This window comes from Pituophis catenifer, unplaced genomic scaffold, assembly GCF_029215685.1.
Source record: "Pituophis catenifer annectens isolate HBS135680 unplaced genomic scaffold, rPitCat1.0.hap2 SCAF_7, whole genome shotgun sequence".
In the NCBI taxonomy this organism is placed as follows: Eukaryota; Metazoa; Chordata; class Lepidosauria; order Squamata; family Colubridae; genus Pituophis; species Pituophis catenifer.
Window position 1 is genome coordinate 61,473,560 of NW_027256887.1, and position 24,768 is coordinate 61,498,327.

Below are 24,768 nucleotides of genomic sequence, written 5' to 3' on the forward strand. Positions count from 1 at the left end.
GGAAATTGTGTTTGTTTTAAAACTTTTTCAATAAAAAAAATAAAAAAAATAAAAACCCTTTCAGTCATGCAAAAATGGCAATATTCATTTAAGTAATTAATGTTAGCTGAAATCCTAAAATTTTACATCTTGGCTTTCCATCAACTTAAAAGAGCTTACATGAAATCTCCAGTTATTCTCCACAATGGCAACCCTAAGATGAAGGTTTCGAGAGAATGATTGGCTACCCAAGTTTCCTACACAGTTTTCTTATTCTCAAAAGGAAGAAAATTTTAGAGATGGCAAGGAAGTCATTGTCTTTTATGGACACTATGAGTCATATGGATTTGAGAAGTGATCTCAGTCCAACCCCATTAATAGGTTAGATTTTTTTTTTTATTTAGTTGCTAATGTTGCTATTAATTCAGGGTTAAGAAGCCACTGGCTCACAAGGTGTTTTCATATGTAAAGCCCTGCATTCTTCATTTTTGACTCTGCTATAGTTTTGCAATATTAGGAGGGGCATGGATTCCCTTATACTGAACAAATATGTTTAATTTAATTAGAATGCTGTTTGGAATTTTTTCCCCCTTTCTATCTGCGAGCAACTTGATTTTTTTAAAGAAAGCAAAACGAAAGTTTAAATTATGGGGGAAGGTATTGCTTTAGATATTGAAACAGAAATGAAGAACTAATGCAGATGAAAATATAAATACAGTCTTGTGGTTTTTAAGACTCTTTTTGTCTGTCTTCAAGATGACAAGAAAAATTTATAGAAAAGGGGAACAGTTTCAGATGTGGCCAGAAATGGCTAATTACAGGACTTTAAGTCAGGTGCAAATTGAAAAGACAATTCATATTAAGGATCAACATTGATATATCTCACTTAGAATTAACTTCTTTTTTGATTTTCATGTCTATAGAGATTCTCAGTCATCCAGGTAATGGTTGTCCTAAAGGTGCTTTTTCAAGAGGCAACTGGACTTTCGGGTTTTTTTTCTTTGAAGAAGCTTCTTGGATGAAAAGCAAATGTCTTCAAAGAAGAAAAAAAAACAGCAAGTCCAGTTGCCTATTGAAAAAGCACTTTTTGGGATTTAATTTACATGTTTCATTATACAGCTAAGACAGACTGAAACCTCAAAAATGGTTTAGATAACTTTAGAAAATTCCCAAATTCAAAGTAGATGAATTAACCATAAAAATATTGAAACTTTAATATTTTTATTCAGCTGCTATATTTCTAACTAGAAATTCCATTCCAGAGCTAATGTCATCTAGCATCAGCAAGAAAGCACAATATATGTCTGTATGAATTTCCCAGTGAAATAATATAGAAAATATCATAAGAGGAATATTGTGTAATATGCATGTCTGTTTAATAGTGCAGGCTAATCTAATACCTATATAGGCACTTACACACACAGACATATTCATACACATACCGGGTTTCCCCCAAAATAAGAGGCTACATACAAACATAGATACATACACACACTTACAGAGGGGCAGAGAGGGATTGGGGTATTTCATCAGAATCATGGGCAGTATTCACTCATGAAAATGCAGGACACTTCTGTAATAATTGCTTCCCAGCATCCTTTGTTCACTAAGTGAAGGATGGGTTCATGCTTTCAAGGATGCTTGTGAATTTTTTTTTTTTTTTTGTATCTTTCAGCTGTATCTTCCATGTGAGATGCATTGAGAAATATATTGCCCTTCTAAAAGTACTAAATACACTTACAGAGACAGAAATAGAGGGAATTAATGTCCCATGGAGGAAATCATCTTCCAGTGGTTCATGCATCTAAAACAACAATTTAAATTTGTCAATTCTTTGGATCTTATCATGCATTAGGGCTAGTATTTCGCCACTTGGGAAACATATACTGTATTTCTTCGATGCTGTCATTTTATTTCTCCCTCTTTTAATGCATTTTTATAGCAATTTAAGGACTGACATCACCACTATTATATGTATTTTTCCAGATTCTCACATCTGACTACCGTGTTTTCCCTGAAAATAAGACCCTTATTTTTTTTGAACCCCAAAATAAGTGCATGGCCGTATTGCCATGCACTCAAAAGCCCAATTGAGCTTATTATCAGGGGATGTCTTATTTTGGGGAAAACAGGGTATTATCCAGCAGAAAAATAGAAAGCAAAGTAATACATTGTGATAAAATTCATGCTGTCAAAAAAGGGTAAAAAAAAATTAAGAAAAGGGTGGTGACAACCTTTTCTATTTTCTAATGTGTAATTTTGCCTCAAGAGATGATTGAACCAGCCCATTACTGTGCTCTAAAAAATGGAAGTGCAACATTTTAGAATTAATCATTGCTTAAATTAATTATTACTAATGGGCTGACTGACAAAAAAAAAAAAACCTTGAATTTCATCTTACTCTCTACTGCATCATCTAAAACTTCACTATCCCCCGCAAATGCAGTAAAGATACAGGAACAGTTATACAAAGAGTTATATAAAGATACAGAACTTAAAACAATTCGTTTAGTGACTGAAGTTACAACGGTACTGAAAAAAGTAACTTAGGACCGTTTTTCACATTTACGACCGTTGCAGCATCCCCATGGTCACCTGATCAAAATTCAGATGCTTGACAACTGACTCACATTTATGATGGCGGTAGTCCCAAAGTCATGTGATCCCCTTTTGCAACCTTCTGACAAGCAAAGTCAATGGGGAAACCAGATTCACCTGACAACCATGTTACTAACTTAACAACTGCAATGATTCACTTATCTGGGAAGAAAAGTCATAAAACAGAGCAAAATTTACTTAAAAAATTTCTCACAGCAACATAAATCTTGGGCTCAATTGTGGTCATACGTTGAGGACTACTTATATTCTCTATTAGGGAAGCCAACTTCCCAGGTGGACAGAAATTAAGCTAAAAGGTCTTCAGTTTTCATCACTTCTTTCTGAAGATAAGATCATATAATTCAATGCTTGGAATATACATTGGAGATCATCTTGCTCATTAAAGGATCTACAATATAGAATCCAACTAAAACAGGATAAATAGTCCATCTTTAGATGCAACCCCCATATTTCCTCCAAAGTTGCTACGTATTTATTTTTCCAGGCTTCTATCAAATTAAAGAATATTTAATTTCATTTGAAGTTAAAATAAATTAAATCAAATTTAGTTTGTTCTCCTCATTGCTGTTTAGAATCCAGCTTTATTATTGATTAATTGATTGATTGATTGATTGATTGATTAAAATTCTATGCCTCCCAACTCACTGATACAATGACTCTGGGCACTGTACAATATAATAAAAAGTAAAAAAAGTACTAGAAACAATTAAAGCTAGTTAAAAATTAAAGCAATTAGAAGAATTGGGTTGGGTTGGATTGGATTGGATTGCATACTTTATTTGGCCAGGTGTGATTGAACCTACAAGAAATTTGTATACAGTACAGAAATACTCAGTATACCTGCAAAGCAATACAGAGAATAACCTTAGAAAAATACCAATAAAGGGGGGAAGTAAAGAAGATAATAGCAGCAATAGTACTTAGATTTATATACCACTTCAGTGCTTTACAGCCCGCTCTAAGCAGTTTACAGTATATTGCCCCCAACAATCTGCGTCCTCATTTTACCGACCTCGGAAGGATGGAAGGCTGAGTCAACCTTGAGCCTGGTGAGATTCGATCTGCCAAACTGCTGGCAGCCGGTGATCAGCAGAAGTATCTTGCAGTACTGCATTCTGACCACTGCACCACCACGGCTCTATAATAGAAAGGATAAATAATACTACACCACCCTGTATGGGTTAATATAAATACACATTAGACAGAATTCAGCAGTGATGGCACAAGGGGAAAAGACCACTTCTGTGTCTAGTAGTTTTGGAATGCCCTATAGTGCCATCCCGAAGGAAGGAGTTGAAACAGTTTATGAGTGATGTGAGGAGTCTGCAGATATATTCTTAGCCCTCCTTCTGACCCACACAATATACAGGATTTCTGCGGAAAGCAAGCTGGTTACAATTATTCTTTCTACAGCCTTGACTATCTATTGGAGTCTGCACCTGTCCTATTTGGTTGCTGTACCAAACCAGACAGTTATAGAAGTACAAGTAACAGACTCAATAATTTATCTGTAAAACTATATCGGCAGTTCCTGGGGGAGTCTGAACTTCCTAAGTTGACTCAGGGAGAACATTCTTTGTTGTGCTTTTTTAATGATGGTTCTACTATTACTCATCCCACTTCAATTGGCCTGTACCACCCATGCCAGTAGAGAAGGCATGCTGTTGGTCTCATCAGCCCAATTATTCCAGTTGGCAGGCTCCAGGAGAAAGGCCTTCTCTGCTGTTGTACCTGCCCCCTGGAACTTCTCTCTTCTCTCTTCCCCCTCCCCCCTCCCCCCTCCCCCGATGTGAGGTCAGACTCAATTCTCCTGATCTTTCGTAAGGAGCTTTCATAGACCTATCTATCTATCTATCTATCTTATCTATCTATCTATCTATCTATCTATCTATCTATCATCTACAGTATGTCACAGAAGTGAGTACACTCCCTCACATTTTGTAAATATTTAAGTATATCTTTTCATTTGACAACACTGAAGGAATGACACTTGGCTACAATGTATAGTAGTGAGTATACAGCTTGTATAACAGTGTAAATGTGCTGTCCCCTCAAAATAACACAACACACAACCATTAATGTCTAAACTGCTGACAACAAAAGTGAGTACACCTCTGACATTATCTATCTATCTATCTATCTATCTATCTATCTATCTATCTATCTTTGTAATTACTCTATGGTAAGATGGGCAGCCAATAAATTTTATAAGCAAACAAATATTAAGCATACATTTGAAGTCCTGGGAGATTATAGAATCCTAAAACATGAAGGACTCTATTGCTGATACTATGTTGTCGAATATAGTAAGAGGAAGTAAAATAGAAGGACTCCTCCTAAAATCTACTCTCATCTCTACAGTTTTAAACATCTCCAGCTCCATATTGTTACAGCTGCACCACCACAGGGCTAGTTGTTCAACCTCCCATCTATAAGCAGATTCATCACTGTCTATCAAATAAGGCCAATTATCATTGTATTAACTGCAGATTTCCGAACTTTAACCATGGGTTCCCTTGAGGTGCACTCATTGGTATAGAGGGAGAAGAGCAACAGAGACAGCACACAGCCTTGAGCGGCACCTGTGCTAATTGCTGGTTACTAGATGTAATTTTCCCTAGCCTCACTTGTTGCTTTCTATCTGCCAAAAGCTGATTATCCACCTACAAGTATGAATAGGCACAGTGACCTGGATCAGTTTAGAGTGAGGAATTTCTGGAATGATAATATTGAACACTGAGCTGAAGTCCGCAAAAAGGACCCTTCATAAGTCCCCAGGGATTCAAGATGTTGCAAGATGTAATGCAATGTCATATTGATAGCATCATCTGCCAACTTATTTGCTCAGTAGGCAAACTACTAGGGGTCTAACAGCAGATCCATGATGACTTTCAGGTAGGCTCTCAAAGGTCTTCATAACTACAGATGTCAGAGCAACTGGCTTGTATTCATTCAGATCCCTGATGGATTTCTTAGGACTCAGGATGATGGTAGAGCATTTAAAGCAAGAAGGGACACAACACATCTCCAGTGTTTTATTAAAAATCTGGGAGAGGATGGGGCCAATTGTTAAAAGAATTGTTAAAACAATGAAACTTTCAACATAAATGCATAGAACAGGCCTATATCCCTGTTAGATGATGAAGTAATTTGAAAAATTTTAGACTGTGCTGAAATGGACAGTCTAACTTTAAAAATAAAAGATAAAGAAAACACAGAATATTATTTGATATGGAATATATTTTATGAGTGGTTAGAGACAAGAGGTAGAAATTAGAGGAAGAAAGACTATGAATGTTTGTATTAAAAATAGAGATGTTTATAACTACAATCATTATAATTAACAAAAATGTAAATAAGCCAATATAAAAAGAAACTTAGTTAAAATTATTTGGTTATATTATTACTATTATTCTCAGTACATGTGTTATATTATTATTACTGTTATTAGTTCATGTGTTAATATTTATTACTATTTTCTATCTGGTCTTTTTTTTCTTGTAAATGGTATACCCTGGCAGTACACTGTATTCAAAAATGTTTATGAATAAAATTATTAAAATTAAAAAAAAGAACACCCATATATCCCTTAATTACAGAACCTACAAATTATGATTGTCCAGCCTCTGCTTAAATATCTCAGAAAACCTATCATTTCCCAAAACAGTCTGTGACATTATCACAACTGTTAACATAAATAATTTCCCTGAAATTTTAGATTCTTCATCCTTATCTGTCTTTGAATAATAAAGACGTTTGCTCCATTTTCTTCATGATAGCTCTTCATCGAGAGAATTGAGATTATGGTTTCTCTGCATTAGTGTTTCTCAACCTTGATAACTTTAAGATGCATGGACTTCAACTCCCAGAATTCCCCAGATAGCCATGCTGATTAGAAAATTCTGGGAATTGAAGTCCATGCATCTTAAAAATTGCCAGAGTTGAGAAAAACTGTTCTACATGAAATAGCTTCATCTGTTTCAATTTTCCCTCAAAAGATAAGTGTCATCTACCTGGTTCTCCAATGTTTATTTAAAGCATTGCAACTTGTTGTAATATCAAGCAGTTAATTTGTACTGCTTGCTTGGGATGCTGCTTTAAGTTCCTTTGCTTTACACTTCCTTCTCATCAGTATCAAAAGAAACCAGTTACAATACTAAACTAACCAATCAGCACTAAGGAAATCTTTCATCGTATCTTTCTGAACCATGGAAGAACAAATCTGATGAGTTCAAGGAGCAGAACAAAATCTGATAAAGTCAAGCATGTTTTTTATATTTCCCCTTCTACTTAGTCTATTTAAATATTGTCTGTCTTCCTCTTCATGAAGAGATGCCAAAAAGTGAAACAGGAAGTCCCAAGTTGGAGGTCATCCACATCTACTAAATCCTCTTTTTACTATACCTCTCCATACCTTTCTTTCCTTGCAAATCAACCTCACTTCTGCCATATCCAAATTTAGCTTCAGGCCATGCTTTTTGTTTTTAAATTTCTCATCTCCAACCCTGATTTTCTCAATCAAGCCACCCACTCCATCATATATTTGTTTTACAGTTCAATATCCATTCAGCATTGTTGGACAAAACCACGTCATGGTACTTCTTTCATATTGGCCACTCACTTTTGTATTCAATCCATATTTCTTCAACACTGTGACCATATTTTATACAGGTGTTTTTTGTTAGATTTTGTTCCATTTTAGTTTTCTTACTGTAGCTTTAAAAGGAAAAAGTCTTCTTTTCCATTGTTTTACTTATGGCTATCTTAAGTTTTAGAAAACGGCAAGCATACCTCCTTTTTCTTTCTTGTTCCTCTACCCTTGAATTCTCCTCCATGCTTTTTCATTATTATTCTAATGCATCCTCAGCACCCCTGAATCTTACCCCTAAATGAAGAAACTAAATCTCTTAGAGATTAGAGACTTGAATCTCTTTAAATCTCTAATATTGCTTTTCCTGAACATAAACATACTTTGCTTTACATTCTTCCATTTTACCCTGCTTGTTGAGGGTCTACAACTATTAAATATTATGAATCATATCTAGTGCTATTTTGAGTACTGTTAATAGCTGAACCTCCTGATCGCTAAAGTACATCAGGAAATTCCCTCTGTCTTTATTTCTATGATTTCCTCTCCTTTGTTTGTATTATTCTTGTGGCTTTAAGTTTACTTATGTACAAGCTTTGGGACTGTGGTCTGATTTTCTCAGTGGGCTACCAAGTATTATTTCAAACTACAGATGGGAAAGGGGAACTTCACTTTAGTAGTGTACCTCTCCTTCCAGCAATCAACTACTGCATTTCTAACCCATCAACGCTCCCTTTGCTAATACCACTCCGGCTGCCAAGTTAGTGTTTAAATGAAGGGGCACATTGTGTATTACAGCATGACCTTCCATTTTGCATCCTAGTTCACTGCATTCAATCATCGGAAAATTAAACAGTTTGAATTGTTTCTGTTCTTGAACGCTCCTTGCTTTTATACAATTCAGAGCCAATTAAGATCTATAAACATTCCTAAGTGACAGATATAAATCTAATTGCTGGGGACAACTGATTTTGGCCTACAGTCCCATTTTTTGGTGCTTTCAAGTTCTCCAAGATTGTACTGTGACTTACATCATTATGAGTTTGTCAGTTTTCAGCAGGCAAATCTCTTGTTTGTTTTAATGCACCTATTAATCTTAGTACAGTCACTTTACAAAAGCATTTTAAAAGGTTGGAAAAATGTAGCCCTGTCCCCATTACTAATACATATCATATGTCTTATGTGACTATTGGTGTCAGCCCTTCAAGGTAGACCAGTTCAGGAAATAGACTGCACAAGGAGTACTGGAACTATTTTTGTAGAATATAATAACAGAATCTTGTAAATCTGTTTCCCTATACCTGGGTATATCTCCTCTTATATTAAGCCAAATCAAGGTGAAGTTATCTGAGATTCTTTTCATTTCTTCTTCCTTCTCAGAAATAAATTGATGCTTACATAATGATTCTTGCAGTCTTTCTTCGGGTTTATCTCCAGAGTCCTCCACAACATCTCCCTTGTTGGACTCAGTCTCCCCTCTCACCAACAAAGATAATACTGGCAAGTTACTATGGGAACCAACTACAGACTCACTTCCCTCACCCTTAGTTGTCAGTTCCTCAGAGATATAAATGGCATGTACCCTACAAATAAGCAGTCATAGATCATGAAAGATATTACAAGTAGGATGTGCAGGATTATGGAGAGGAACACTGTTTTCAAATGAAGTCAAATGTACCTGCCCCAGGATAATGTTGCAGGACCCAATTTGGGTCAGTCACCAGGACCAGAAGTTTAGTCTTCCAAGCTTTCAGACTCATGCTGGAGCATCTCTGGTTCTGGTGATTGACCCATATTGGATCCTGTAAGAACAAAGTTCCACAAAATGTCACAGAAATCTAAAGATGGCTTTATGACAAGGCAAACATGGACAACTTTAAAAGTCTAACTCGGTTGGTTGAGGCACTATGAGGAAGGTCCAAATGCCGATATACAGTAGGCAGAATTGAAAGAAAAGCTCAGAGCTTTTTGGAAACACTAGGATGGGATCATAGAACATCTGCAGTATGAATTAAGGAAGGCTGTATATCATTAAAGTGGACATACATGGTCCTTAGTCCTTGGGGGCCTCATAGATTAGGACAAGTATTCTAGGAGTAAGTTAATTAAAATGTTTAGGAATGGGACATTTCCAACCAGATGAATTCAAAATTTTCTATTCTGGAAATCAAACTTGGAGAAAGAATGGAGTAGGAATTTTTGTTCTAAAATATATTCCCATATATAACGGGAAACTACTAAGTTCAGAGAATAATTTCCATCACGATTCAAAGAAGGGTGGGGTGGGATGGGATGGGATGGGATGGGATGGGATGGGATGGGATGGGATGGGATGGGATAGGATAATGTTGGAAAAGATTAATTTCTTTGAGCTATCATTCTCAAGTCTGCTTCATATTTCATGGACAGCCAAAAGAATCAAAAGTTCAACACTAGAGAACATCAAGCCAGAATTCCAAATGGAAACAAGGATCATGAAACAAAAACTGGTGGAGTGCTTCCATTGATTCACAGCTGATTCCTGGTGACATAATAACAATTGTATCTGAGACTGGAATCTGATGTCAAGAAATTTTCTTTATAAAGCATTTGTAATAAAGATGACCAAATATTTTGAGTTGAAATATTCAAATATAATTAAATAATCAAAAATAAAACCATACATCTTTAACCAAATTTATTTTTTTTATGAATTCACCAAATAAACTTAAGATAATGTGGAGTATTAAGACAAATCACTTTATTAAACCAACACTTTTATTTTATTTTTAAAAAAAATTATTTTAGGAGTTATATAATGTATAATGTATTATTAGATTTTTCTTCTCCCTTATGTTAAGATTTAAATAAACATTTGGTTATTTATTTTTGTCCACTTTTTAAAGAAACATCTGTTAGTTTTGTCACATTTTCATTATGTAAAATATTGTTGTGGTTTAGATGCAATGTTGGATAAAAATAATTATGGAAGATTATTATCAAATTGAGATGTAGTTATTCAGAAAAAGATGACTTCAATATTAAATTATTGTAACTCATGAAGCACATAGAATGCACTGACACAGTCATTTGTGTGGGCTACATAAAATATTTGCACTACAGTCCATGTCAACTTAATAAAACAGAACACCTTGAGTATAAACTTGAACTTGTCCTCATAAAGTCAAGGAACTGGTTATAAAACACAAAAATGTGGACAATCAAGCTTTAAAAATATCTTACAATGGTTGCTGATTCACTGATTAACTAACTAGGTGCGCTGAATTCTATAGGGACATCCATTGTTACAGCACTGTAAATTAGGAACAGATTAAATTCAGGAAAAGGAAACTTCTCCTTACAATTAATAGATTAGGAAATGTCTGCTATGTTGCCCAGAAAGTTATGTTTTTACTGTAGAGATACTCTGATTTTTATTATTGTGGTCTACATCTCTCAGCAAAAAAATTTGAGGTCATCAATACAATCTAATGTTTATTCAATTTAGTGAGATTATTACTTATTAAGTGTGATGCAATTTCAAAGAAAATGAGCAAATGAAGTTTATAGATCAAGAAAAGCCTCTCAGATATTATGAATTTGATCTAGTAAAGTAATGCTACTCTTAAAATCTCCCATTTAGGACCTGAAGCAGACAGCAGCAGAACTAAAAAGAGAGCACACTTATCCATATGCACACCAGATTGTAGACATGTAGCTGTATATAGGTCTGTTTCTCTAAATAAAACAAATTTCTGCCCAAATAACAATTTCTCTTGCCACCCCTCCTATTGACCAGATTGCTTCAGCATTACATCATTTCTGTTAAATCACTGAATCCTTAATATACCTTTTGATTTCTTGCCAGAACTGATTAATTATGTTCATGTATTAATACAGCCTAACCAAGGCACTAAAGACATCATTCTGACAGGACAGTGTTTATTCAGCACATCAGTGCATCCATTTAAGATCAGAGAAAGAATATTCTTTTTTTAGGAAGTACTACACATTTGTACAGGAAGTCCTCGATTTACAACCAAATTGAGCCCAAAATTTCTGTTGCTAAGCAAAACATTTGTTAAGTGAATTTTGTCGCATTTTACAACCTTTCTTGCCACATTCGTTAAGTGAATCATTGCACGTGTTAAATTAGTATCACGGTTGTTAAGGAAATCAGGCTTCCCCATTGACTTTGCTTGTAAGAAGGTTGCAAAAGCTGATCACATGACCCATAGGACACTGCAACCGTCATAAATATGAGTCAGTTGCCAAACACCCAAATTTTGATCACATGACCGTGGAGATGCTGCAAGGGACATAAGTGTGAAAAATGGTGATAATTCACTATTTCAACATTGTTGTAACTTTGAACGATCACTAAATGAACTGTTGTAAATCAAAAACTACCTATTGCCTGCTACATAACAAAACAAAGGTTCTTAGGACAACTAAAAACAGGTTCCATATACAGTATAAGGATATATATCTGAAAGCTTATGGGAAGGGGAAATTACTCAAAAAACCACTCTTCTCAAACCATTTCACAATCTCTGCTATTGGAGAAGCACGTTTTAGCAACTTCCTAGCAATATCAGTTGGTATGGGTTTGCATGACAAGCAGACAATGCCTGCTAAGTTGGTGCAGTAATTAAGGTGCTGCCTAGATACCAGTTCTAGTCCTGCGTTAGTTATGAAAGCCTTCTAGGGGACTTTGGGCCAGTCTCTCACAGGGCTGTTGTTGTGGGGAAAATAGAAGGAGCGAGGAGTATTAGGCATGTTCGGCACTTTGAGTTACTTATAAAGTAATAAGGGCAGGATAAAAATCTAATTAATAAACAGTGTTCTTTCATGCCTGATGTTTTGACCCAGGGGGTCAAGGCAAGACAGGCCTCTAGAGAGTTCTTTATCACTCTCAATAAATGTTCCAGCAAACGGCCCTCCAACAACCTATAAGGCTCCACCTCCACGCTACCTTGAAGGCAGCCACCCTCAGTCCCACAAAACAACAGCCCCTATAGTACAAATAAAGCCCACGGAATAAGAACACGCTCACAGGGCAAGGTCCAGAGTTCCAAGTCCAGTCCACCCGGCTAAGTGAGTCCAGGCGCAAGACAAATGGCAGTTCTTCGGGCAAAGACAAGGTACAAGACAAGAGGCAGTTCTAAAGGAAAAGTGAAGCAAAGGGCCAGAAGTAGTCCACCAGAGAAAGGCAAAATCTAAGACAAAAGACAAAAAGCAGTCTTCAAAGCAAGGCAAGGCAAACAGCAAAAGGCACTCAAAGCCAAGGGAGTATAAACCAAGACGAACAATTGTTCCTGTCAAAAGTTTAATTCCCAAAGGCTTCTCCTTAAGTCACTTCACTCCCAGTGTTTCTTGTGAGGAGGGGTGGGGCAACCTTCTCCCGAGTAGCTTTGCAGCCTTCTCTGGACTTGCCTACACTCAGCTCTCTGTGTCCTTGGATCAAGTGGAGGAGGCAGCTGTTCTTCATCAGAGGAGATCTGCTGCCTATCAGCACCGCTGCCTGTCAGCAGCTGATCCTCCCCTGTGTGTGTGAAGGCAGGCAGTTCTCAGTTTGGTCAACCATCTCCCCCAATGCCTGTGGGGCCTGGGACAGCATTGTCCTCAGCCCCTGGTTTCTCCCCAACATGCCAAGAGAGATGTTCCATGCCAGGTGCCATGACCACATCAGAGCTCAGTTCCAACTCCTCCTCCTCCAAATTGGACTCCGATGGGACCATGACATCTGACCATTTCAAACAATTTATGTACCATATCAGCTTCTCCTCTATTGTAACTTCTGTTGACTTCAACATTTAAGAACTGAGCTAATTAGGAAATTTCTAAAGCTACTTCAAATTCTATTTCAAAAAAGTGCTTTGGGCTACTCAAAAATATAACACCTTTCTAGGGTGTTTAAGCCAGCCTCATCTTTCCCATAAATAGGTGATGGCTTTGGAGAACTGCCAACAGGTGCTTCATTTTCATCTCTGTACATTCTAAATTACAAATTCAAAATATTGCAGTCCCATTGCTTTTTAATCATCAAATTAATGAGCATTTTCCAATATGATACTTGGAATATTTATTATTAATATCATGGCCTATCTCATAGTTCAGTATACTGCCACTTAATGCCTAAGAAATATTTTTTTCCAGTTTCGATTAGCTATGTTACTATTAAAGCAACCTCGAGACAGAAAGATTGGGGAATAGGCAAACTCATTCACTCAAAAGGAACTGGGATCTCTAATGGCAATGAGCTGATTTACTTCCCAACCCAGTGATATCTCTGATTGCATAGTTTGGTTTGGGTCTTTTCCTATATAAGCAAATGTTTCTATTGATTTCTACATGTTATTCTTGAAACCTGTGGAAGTAAGGCAAAGCCTGTCCTCCATCAATTTTAAATATTAAGTCCTATAAAGAAGAATTATGCTTTCTAGCCATTTTAATAATAAGTACTTTACTTTCCTAGTTCTTTTTCTCTAAGAATCTTTTACAGTAGAAAAATAGTATTTTCCAATGATCCCCTGGACTTAATTTGCTTTTAATATTAAAACTATGATCTATTCCTCAAAGGAGCAAGAAGTTTGAAATCTGCCTCATTTGTGCTAAATTATTAGAACTCTGTATTTATAGTTATTTTGTTAAGCAGAAAGGAAAGATAGCCATGTAAAAATTGACATTGCCCCCTCCATCAGCTCTACTCCTTTTTATAGAATTATCAAATGATCTACATCACCCTTCATTTATATTCAAAATATAAAGGATCTAAGATTAAAAAAAAAGTTGGGAGTTACTTACTGGCATTGTAGTATCTTGAAATCAAATAATTAGAGAACAAATAGAAACAATGTAAAGTATTATTTTTAATCAATAATTGCCTTAATAGCTCTCTTAGTTACTGTTTTATGTCTTAGGCTTGCTATATACAATAACAGGAACCGCAACAGTTTCAAGCACCAGATGAACTGAATTTAGAGCAATAATTTGACCAAGACTATTTGACATTTTTGAGGAAGAATATACAGGAAGAATATTATCTCCTTTATCGGTAATTTTTTTAAAAAATAGTAAAACATATTTTCCAGCTTCTTTTACATGGCTCTGATAAAGACCACAACATTTATGCCTCCCTGGGGAAAGCATTCCACAAATATGGAAATGCTATTGAAAAGTCTTATCTCAAACCAGCTTATATCAGATGCTATATCACACTATATGATATATAGATATCCAACGACTACTTTCCACAAATAGCTGTGGCAATTAAAAAAATTGAACACACATGTGAATAAAAACATGAAGGCTGCAATTCTGTACATTGTTTTCTGAGAACAAGCCCTATTGAACAAACTCAGCTGAATCTAAAATAGTCAAGCATACAACAGAACCATTGAAACCAGTGAGACAATTGGTTCCACTGACTTCAGATGTACTTTGTCTGTTACTAAAGATGAATCCAATACAATAAGGGCTACTTTCTAATAAGCATCCATAACATAATGATGTTAATGTTTGTTTTTAAACATGAGTGTCATCTCCAGCAATGTCATGGATATTAGCCAACAAGCTCTTGCAATGTTCATTTAACTTTTTTAAATAGAATAGAATAGAATAATTTATTGGCCAAATATGATTAGCCACACAAGAAATTAGTCTCCGGTGCATAAGGTCTCAACTTACATGCAAAAAACAAATGGTAAATAAGAGTAATGAAATATAAGATAAGAAAAATAACCTTTATTGTCATTTTTTTGTGTACACAATGGCACATATTAAAAAGAAATTCCAATGCTCAAACCCCCCAAACAATGTCACCATCCCAAGGATAACAATAATATAATAACAGCAGTAGCAACCTGAAGTGCCAACTTATACAAAATGACAGTAAAACACACACACACACACATACTGCTTTACAGCTCACTCTTAGAAGCAGTTTATGGTTCACATATTGCCCCCAACAATCTGGGCCCTCATTTTACCAACCTTGGAAGGCTGAAACAACCTTGAGCCACTCAGGATTGAACTGCTGGCAGTCAGCATTTTAACCACTGTGCCATCATGGCGCTTACTCACACACACACAAACACACACTCACACACTCACATTCACACATAAATATAAATATTAATCATAGCCAATGTTTTATACGTAACGGGGGGAAAAGTCTTGAGAGTTAACAAGGTTGATATATATGGTATAAAGCTATTACAGAATCTAGTTGTTCTGCTTCAGATGCCATGAAACCTCCTTCCAGAAGGCAACAATGAAAACCAGTCGTGGAGAGGATCTGCAAAGTCCCTGACAATATTGCAGACCCTGGTCAAGGAGCACTTATAAGCCATGTCCCGGATAGAAGGAAGTGAACTTACAATAATTGTTTCCACCATCCTCACCACGCTCTCTGCAGCTTCCAGTCCAAAGCAGTAATACTTCCAAATCAAACAGTAATACAATATGACAGCATACTATCAATTATTCCTCTGTAGAAAATGGTAAGGATAGAAGAAGGAAGATGCACTCTTCTCATATGATGCAGAAAATGCAGGTGTTGTGGTGTCCGCTTCATCTTACAGTTGAACAACCAAGCTAACTTATCCCCAGAAACTTAATATTATTAACCACCTCCACAGTTGAATCATTAATACACAGAGGTGTATGGCTATGCCTGCCTTTCCTGAAGTCAACTATGATCTCTTTAGATTTTCCTACATTTAGAACCAAGCTGTTCTTATTATACCAGTCCACCAAATCCTCTACCTTCTCCCTGTAAGCACCATCACTGCTATCCCAAAAAAGGCCCACCACTGTTGTATCATCCACATACTTCACAATATGGTTGATAACCAACCTTGCACAACAGTCATGGGTTAACAGAGTGAACAACAGTGGACTTAGGAGACAGTCTTGAGGACAACCTGTGCTCAAAAAAAATGGTGTTAGAAACTTTAATCCCAACGTGCACATACTGGGGCCTATTGGAGAGAAAGTCAAGAATCCAGTTGCACAAAGGAGGTTTAAACCTAAAAGGTACAGTTTGTCTACTAAATGCTGAGGAATGATCATATTAAATGCCGGACTAAAGTCAACAAATAGCATTCGCATGTGAGCATTTCTTTCCTCTAAGTACACCAAGCTCAGATGGAGGACAAAGGAAATAACATCCTCTGTGGTGCAATTTGCCTGGTAAGCAAACTGGAGTGAGTTAAATGCTTGAGGGAGGCTGGATAAAATAAAATCTTTTATCAGTCTTTCAAGATATTTCATCATGATGGACATAACCAGATGATAATCATTAAGACTTTTAATGCACTGGCAAATTAAGACTTCAGAATGCACTTCTGAAGACTTTTAAGGCACTGGCAAAATAATAGTAATTTTAAAACATGATGGGACCACTGCCTGCAGCAATGAAAAATTGAAAATACATTTAGGAACATAGGCCAGCCCATCTGCACAGTCCCTAAAAACTCGCCCAGGGATATTATCCGGGTCTACTGCTTTCCGAATCTTTACTTTCCGCAATGTCCTCCAGACAGAGGTAACATCAAAACTAAGCACTTGCTCATCAGGATGAGGCACAGCTTTCATTGCAAGGGTGCTATTTGATCCCTGGAATCATGCAAAAATGTGGAAGATCTCATTTAAGATGTCTGTGTCACTCTTACACCATGATAGTGCCACCTTATAGTCTGCAATGGCCTGGATGCCTTGCCACATACACGTGTGGTGTTCCTACAGTCCTAAAAAAGCTTTGAACCTTTTTTGACAATGGACTTGCTTTGCTGTTTTTCTGGCGCTTTTCAAATTGGCTTTAGCTGTTCTAAGCACCAGCATATCATTCGATTTAAGCACATCCCGTGTGGTTTCAGCATTTCGCGTATCTCAGTGTCATCCAAGGTTTTTCATTAGCCCACACATCAATGTTCTTAAGGATGCAGACATCCTCAATGCAGTTTTAATTAAATGTAATGAAATTATCTTCTGGTCTTATCACTCTCACATGCACACATACAAACATAGTAACCGTGTTGTGAGATTTTCTTGTAATGGAAGCACTATTTTTGAAAGTTCCACCTCTGTTCTTTTAATGTGCTACAAGCAAAGAACAAGTTATTCTTTCAATTGCAGTTAAATACTACTTGAGAATTACTCTTAATGTGCAAAAATTCTTAGGAGCTCAGAAGTAAACAGTTAATTTATTCTTCGCTACAAATACAACCATCAGGGTTCTCTTGTGATATTACATATTAGCAGAGATTCCTTTGCCTGGACTGAAGTCCAGACCTTCACCTTAGATTGCATGCCAGATGATCAGTCAAGAGAATCTGCTGTTGTAGACAAAATTAAATGGTAACCAAAAAGGGATTCCATCCATTTTGTTTTCTTGTATAGGAAGAACAGCTGAGCTACAACTTAATGTGGGAAGACAGAAAAGCGAGAGAGGAAGTTGGGATTACAGAGGCTAATTCTATACCGGAGTTTGTTGTTTTTCTTGTTACTCTACAATATTCATGAATTGTAACAAAAGGGCAGCTGGAATTCCTTCTAACATGTTTCCTTTTACCGGTATAACATTTTTCTACTTTAAGGCTACATGATATAAAACACTTTTGGAGTTTCTGATGGTGCAATAATTCATTAAGCACAATAACAAAATTCTAACAGCCTTTTCCAGGTCAAACCTGGTGATCCTAAAATGCAACAACTATAATAATTCTTAGTATGTACTGCTAATCACCCTGCTGGCTGGAAACATCGAGAATTGTAAATCAAAATATCTGGCAGATGCTGGATTGGGGGATGCTGAACTAGGCCATTGTGTCACATCATGGGTGAACTCAATCCTCTTCTCTTCCTTCCCCTGCTGCTTTATCCTACTGGCATCAACCAGCACAAAATCCAGATAAGGAGCTTTAAAAATATTGCCAGTTTTAGTGAAAGACTGATGTCCAACTGCCACTCTGGTTCAGCTGTAAAAGATCTCTGTTAATAAGTCTATAATTAGGGGGTGGAGTGACTGCCAATACCTTCAAGGCCTATTATTAATCACATTTTTAAAACTGCAATGAATGAGCCAAATGAGGCAGGGGGAGGAAAAAAACTGGAAGAAATGTTTCCTTACTGCTACAGGGATATGATAGAATATCAAACCTGACCGCTAAGCCTATATATGAAGGAAATTAAAACCTCTTTCAACTCAAGCAATTCTGTGACTGCATTCACATATTATACTAACGGTTTGTTTAGCTATCACAATTGGCTGGTTGCATATAATATGCTATGTCATAAACCCTGAAAAACGTAATATGCTAACTCAACCAAACAGGCCATCCCTGCCTGTCCAAGAGGTTGGTGTGTGTGTGTGTGTAAATGCAAATGGTGTGTGTGCAGTTTTCTCTTCAAAAGATAGCATAGAGTAATGCTTGCAACATTTTACAACAGCCAAGTTTTTCTTGGGATTGCATGTAATGCCAGGACAAGGCAGCTTCTTTAAGAGGTTGCAAAAGAGACTTAGATTTGCACTCTGAAGCACTTTCTAGCAATTGACTCTAAAGTGCTGCCCAGCCCTAGTTAACATCAGTGTGTTTCCACGTGCAGGTCCTAATACTAAACATTTAGTACTATCTATGGCCTTTGAAAATAGAAAGTGTTCTGCTTCTCATATGAGGCAAAATAAATAATTTCCAAGATTAAATGCCATGCTAAACATATTTTGGTTAATTATTCAGCTCTTCTATATATTTTTTTTTATTTTTTATTTTTTTTAAATGAAATTTTATTGAATTAAGAATATATTACAATTCAAACTATACGGTTCGGCAACGTGTAGTCATATTGTATATTTACAAGTGCGGTGTCTAATCAATTGTCTAATTAATTATACAGTTTATACAGAAATTCTTATATATGAAATTACTTACTGTTTAATTAAGATATAATAATAATATATAGGATTAACTAATAGTTGTGCATTGTTCCTCATGAGTATTAACTTTTGCATTTAATTTCCAACCACCTATACCACAAATCCCAGATCGTGTAAAATTCTGAATCCTCCTTTCCATTTAATACATACGTTAATCTGCACATTTCTGCGCAATCAAGTATCTTATTGACTATCTGTTCCTCAGTTGGTCCTCTTTTCTCTTTCCAATATCTAGCATAGGAGAGTCTAGCAGTTGTGACAATATGAATAATCAAATATTTCTTGTCCTTACCAAATGTTCGTTTTAGCACTCCCAGGAGATAGATTTCCAGCAGAAAATTAATATCCTCATGTAATATTTCTTGGATCCATTTTTGTATTTTTTTCCAAAACTTCCTTGCTTCCGGACACGTCTACCACATGTGATAGAAGGTACCTTGGTGGTGGCCGCATTTCCAACACTTGGGGCTTGCATTTGGATAGATCTTAGCAATTCTAGATGGTGCTAAGTACCATCTATATAGCTCAGCTCTTCTATATATTATTAACATCACTCCCCTAGAGTTTATGAACCAGTTTTGTCATGTCCAATTGTCCTCATTGCAGCTTCCAAGAATTCCAGATTTAGAAAAATCCATTACAAATGTATACCCATTTAAAATGCCCACAGTAAACATAATTAAAATCAAAATGGTAAACAATAAGAAGGAGGCAGAAGACATGCAACCAAATACAAGTCAAAATGGAAGTTAGTAGTTAAATTGAAATTAGAAAATGATAAGTAACTAATTGCCAAATGATTCATAGAAGAGTTCCATACTCTTCATACAAAAGTATGAAGGCTATTGCTTAACGCATTGTAAGCCACCCTGAGTCTCCAGAGAAGGGTGGCATATAAATCGAACTAATAAATAAATAAATAAATACTAAGAAGCTTCCAGAACATTAAGAGGGATTGTGCAAGGATTACTTAGAATTTAACAGTTAGAGAGGGCATGATTGTCTTTTTGCTTCCCTCAACTCACAAATAAGGAAGAACGAAAAAACAAGCAGCCCACATATACTCCATCCCTATCTTTGCTTCACTGTGTTTAGAACTGGGGTTGGTGGGTGGGAGTAAACTATGCATTGCATATTTGTGAGGGGGAAAATCATAACAGCTCCAAGCTAGCCCTTTATTAAAGAAACTGGATTAAAAAAACTCACTGAAGGGAAAAGAAGATTGTTGCAATATTTTCAGGATCAGACTCAATAATGATAATAAGAGTTAGAGGTTTAAATATATTTCTCTTTAATTATAACAGGCATTCTATATTCACTGAATATTCACAGATAGAAGCAAGGAAAATGGTGAAGGTGGCTCCTTATATATACAAGGGGTGGAGCCAAGAATGGGAGTGGTGAATTATGAATACATTAGGAACCAAAGAATAAGTTAACCCCCGATGTCCCATATATACATTATTTACACATTAGGGAATAAGGCATTTACATCTCACAAATCCCCCTCTAAATGCCGGTTCGCTATACAACACCAATTACATTCAGATTCAGGACAATATAAGACATATAATTTTGATGTTAAATATTTGTGCTGTTTAGAAGGTAAAGGCTTCGTCAATATGTCAGCTAATTGTTCAGAGGTATCACAATGCACTGCTTTGATAAATCCATCTTGAGACAATTGTCTCACATGCTTAAATTTTATATCTATATGCCTGGACCTTTGTCCAATGGCATCGGATCTGGATATTTCAATGGCTGCTTTATTATCTTCATGCATAACAAAAGGCAAAGCAGGTTTTTTCCAAACATCTGAAATCAAATCATTAAACCATACAAGGTTATTTGCAGCTTTGGACAAACAAACATATTCCGCTTCTGTGGTCGAAGTGGCTACCAGTTCTTGTTTACCAGTGTACCAGTAAACTGGACAGTCATTTAATAGAAAAATATAACCAGAAGTGCTCTTTCTGCATGATATATCTCCAGCCCAATCCGCATCTGCGTAACATGTAAGTTTCGGTTCTTTACCATTACTAGGTTCTAATACTAAGCAAAAGTCTAATGTACTTTTCAGATATCTTAGAATTCTTTTGACTGCTTCCCAATGATACATTGTTGGTTTGCTAACATATCTTGACAATAAGTTGAGTGGTAATGCAATATCTGGCCTGGTCCAATTAGATATATAAAGAAGTGAACCTATGACTGATCTATAAAATGTATTATCCTTGAATTCAGGGGAAGATTCATCAGTGTTTCTAAGGAAATCAGTTTGCATAGGAGTGTCACAGGGTTTGGCATTGTTTAAATTGCATTTGTTCAGAAGTTCAATGATTTTATCTTTCTGAGTAAGTTTGAATCCCCTTCTAGTTTTGTTAATTTGTACACCAAGGTATTTGTTTACTTTACCTAGAGATTTCAACGAGAAATGTTCGTTTAGCTTATTTACAAAGGTTTCTCTTCTCTCCTTGTGTTTTCCTATATATAAAATATCATCTACATAAATTAATACAAATTCAATATGATCATCACTCTTTTTTACAAAGAAACAGTTATCAGCAGTGGTAGCGTTGAAATCCATGGTCTTAAGTACTTTTACCAAGCAATCGTACCATCTTTTGCCAGATTGCTTTAATCCGTATAGACTCTTGTTCAATAGCCAAATTTCATTCTTATTAGTGTATTGACTGTGTGGTGCTCTTACATATATTTCCTTATCTAGTTTTGCGTGTAAATACGCAGTCTGTATGTCATATTGAAATACATCAAGGTTGAGTGCAGATGCCACTACTAGAGCTGTTTTAACACTCTCTGTTCTCACTGTGGGGGAGTATGTGTCAGTGTAGTCCTCCGGATATTTTTGTGCATAACCTTGTGCAACCAATCTAGCTTTGTATAGAGTATTGCCTCCTTCTAGATTCTTAATTTTATAAATCCACCTGGTACCTATAATCGTTTTATCTTTAGGTGCAATTGCAGGTGTAAACACATTTAATCCTTGCAAACTTTCCATCTCTTTTTTCATAGCTAGTTCCCATTTTTCCTTTTCTTCACGAGGGAGTTTTAATACTTCCTCATATGTATTAGGTGTCATTTGTTCACCATCCATATGCATTATGTAATCTCTGTATTTATTTGGTACTTGATTTCTATTGTTTCTAATAGCTCTTTCGGGTTTGCTATGGTTATCATGCAAATATCTTGCTTCCTTTTTTGTTAATGTGTCTGTCTTTATTTTGTGCTGACTATTTGTCCAAGTTTTGGTTTTGTTTTTATTTTTGTTGATATTTTGATTTTCTATTGTCCCTTCCTCACAAGATTTTGTATCTTTGCATTTATTTGGAAATATTTCATTAAGATGTAATTTAGACCAATTGGCCTGTTCATGGAACACAGCTGTTCTGGAGACTATAAATTTGTTATTATTATCAATGAATCTGTACCCTTTGGTGCCAGTTTCATATCCCATAAATCTTAATCTTCTGGATACGTTTTCTCCCTTTCTTCTCAACTGCTTAGGTATGTGTACGTCTGCAGTGACTCCAAATATGTGCATGTGTGCTAATTTGGGTTTCCTATTATACATCACCTCATATGGTGTTTTATTCACAATACTGGACCAGGTTCTATTTTGAGTGTAATTTGAGTAATGTAAGGCCTCTGACCAAAATTGTTTGCCTAAACCAGCATCCTCTAATGTGCACCTAATCATGGTTTGTAGTGTGGAATTCTTTCTCTCTGCAATCCCGTTTTGGAACGCAGAAAATGGACTAGACGTGAAATGTAGCATTCCTCTATCCTTTAACCATTGGGAGAATTCTTTAGACATGAATTCACATCCCCTATCTGTCATAATTTGTTTTATTCTGATATTATGTTGTGTTTCTATGCGTTTGTAGAATTCCTTAAATTTCTGAAAGGTTTCATCCTTGTGTTTTAATGTGTAAACAAAACCATAGCGACTGTAATCGTCTACTATTGTTAGGAAGTAACGTTTTCTATAAGTGATTGATGGAGTTAATGGACCAACTAGGTCCATATGTACTAAGTCAAAAATTTTGTTAGTTGATCTGTTGGATTTTTTTGGTCTGGGACTAGTTTTTAGTTTAGTGGATTTACATACTGAGCATTCCAAATAATTTTCACAATTTTTTATTTTGACACCTTCTGCGTGTTCAGTCATTTTTTGTACTACAGGAAAACTTGCATGTCCTAACTTCCTATGCAAGATGTGAGCACACTCATCATGAATTGGTTTACCTATTCTTGGTTTCTTCTCATTGTGTGTATTTGCGTGATCATGAGATATTTTACATTCATCATTGTCACTGTTACTAACATTTTCATCATCTGCCTCAATACAATCTTCCATATTTGAATCAATGTTATGTAACCATCTTTCTTTTGTTATTAGATAGGGTAGGCCTCCTTTAATCATCACAGTGCCTACATTTGTTTTGTCCTTCTCTAAAGTTGCTTTCCCCTTTGAGAAAACTATATTGATGTCAGAATCTCTGCTTAGTTTTATGGCACTTAGTATGTTATGAGGTATTTCTGGAATTAACAATACCCCCTCTATTTTTCCTAGGCCAGGCAAGGTCACATTTCCTCTGCCTAATACTTGAACCTTTTCTTGATTAGCTACCTTTATTACAAATTTATCTTCTGTAAATGAAGACAATATATTTTTGTTATTAGTGGTGTGGTTGGTTGCCCCAGAATCAATAAGCCAATTATTGTTCTCATTTTGTTGTGTTTTAGTGCTGTCTTGTTTATTTAGTCCATTCAGTGAACCAGATTTTCTCTCTTTTGAATTTTCTCTACTCCCTCTACTATCTCTGTAATTTGGTGGGCTTCTATATTTATGTCTATCTGTGGAAGACTGTTTATAATTGTATTTGCTCCTATACTCTGACCTATGTCTCTCCTTTGGGATTTTGGGACAGTCTCTTCTATTGTGTTCCCTGGACCCACAATTATGGCATTTAAAAGCTTCATTGTATTTTTCCTGGAAAGCTACTTTCCTAAAAGATTTGTGTTCTGTGTGATTGCTGGAACGATTTTTTCTTGAATTGTCTTCTGCTATCAATTTGTTAGATAGACTTTCTATGGATAAATATCCTAGATTGATGGTGTCTAAGTGTGACATAAAACTATCCCATGATGAATCAAGTGAATTGATAATAACACTTTTCATTGTTTGATCTGAAATCACTTCCCCCCTCAAATGCAGCTCAGCTCTTATTTTGTTTAGAGATATCAAATGCTCACTTATGGAAACCCCTGGTTTTACTCTGGAAGAAAAGAAATCCTTAGACATTCTTGTAGTGGTAGCTACACTATCGCTGTGAAACAGATTAAACATGCATTGAATTATTTCTGAAACAGTTAGGTTTGGTTTGATGCTATGATACATTGCAGGAGACACGCTAGATATTATTAAGAAAAATGCTCTATGATGTAAACAATCTATTTTTAAAGTCCAAGGTCTTCTTGGAGGACTAGTGATAAAGAATAGTAAATTTTCTTTCATAAAGACAACCTGGAGCTGTTGATACCATTCTTGCAAATTAATGCCATCAACTCTAAGTTTTGGGAAGTCACTGGGTAAGTTTCCCACATTATTTTGTCCATTACTTACAACCTGAGGTAGTCCGTG

At 36.0% G+C, this 24,768-nt stretch overlaps 1 protein-coding gene across 1 annotated transcript in view; it reads right to left on the minus strand.

Annotated features, from left to right (window-relative positions):
• The window catches only part of MGAT3 (beta-1,4-mannosyl-glycoprotein 4-beta-N-acetylglucosaminyltransferase), a 55,679-nt gene that overhangs the window by 2,113 nt on the left and 28,798 nt on the right, over positions 1 to 24,768 (minus strand). The window lies entirely within an intron of this gene.